This window comes from Camelina sativa, chromosome 9, assembly GCF_000633955.1.
Source record: "Camelina sativa cultivar DH55 chromosome 9, Cs, whole genome shotgun sequence".
In the NCBI taxonomy this organism is placed as follows: Eukaryota; Viridiplantae; Streptophyta; class Magnoliopsida; order Brassicales; family Brassicaceae; genus Camelina; species Camelina sativa.
In genome coordinates this window covers 24,124,596-24,125,521 of record NC_025693.1, presented here as the reverse complement: position 1 = coordinate 24,125,521, position 926 = coordinate 24,124,596, and positions in this window count along the sequence as shown.

Here is a 926-nt window from a genome sequence, read left to right as displayed (position 1 = left end):
GAGGGTACGTAGGCAGCCCGTCAAAAGGCGCAGCTATACCAAAAAATTAAAAACAAAAGTTTAAACATTTCAAAACTAAAACGAGCTCTCTCGAGCGAGTCCGTCTCAGCGAGTTGTCCAGCTCATACATCGACCCTCTGGCCAAGGGAGCGATTTAAAACGCGTTCCTCATGGATGCAGCGGTGAAATAATCCGCACAAAAAAGCCGAGCCCAGTCTCGCATTCAGCTAGCAGGCGGTTAAGTCTGTATAAGCCAAGTTCTCACTTGCACTTTCTTGCCGACCTCGTGGCACCCACAGGATAAGCCGGACACCAGGGCCGCACCTAAAAGGTATGACGAGCTCATCTTGACTACCACCCTAAACATTTGGTATTCGACACGTAATAGGATAAGCCAAGAGACGTCTTGCACCGTAAAGTACAACTCGATACCAAAAATAGGAAAAACATAATTTTATTCCATAACGAAAGAACAGACAAGTTCGAAACAACAAGAGCAACCAACAAAAGGCCGTGCTCGGCTCAACACCAGAATAATAAAAGCAAGCCATGCTCGGCACAAGTTTAAAATAAAACAAGCAACATAAAGCATCACGCACAGACGATCGGCAGTCATTACGCAATGCTTCCAACGTGTCCATTGGGACGTCCACACCCCTAGCAGCCATACTCTCAAGATACGAGCAGATTCCTTCAGAACGGTTACCATCAACGAAGATATGGTCCGTGGACGTTAGCTGATTAATGTAGCGATGCAATACGGTGATCCGAGTTCGGTAAGCATCGATCTCCGCATTACTTTCGAAAGGTCTGGTGTTGAGAGGCTCAAGATCACCCTCTTCGAGATCAGGAACCTCCACTGCAGCCAGCGCTGCCTCGCGACGAGAGCACTCCTCAAGCAAACGATCCCATCTCCACTTTGGAAC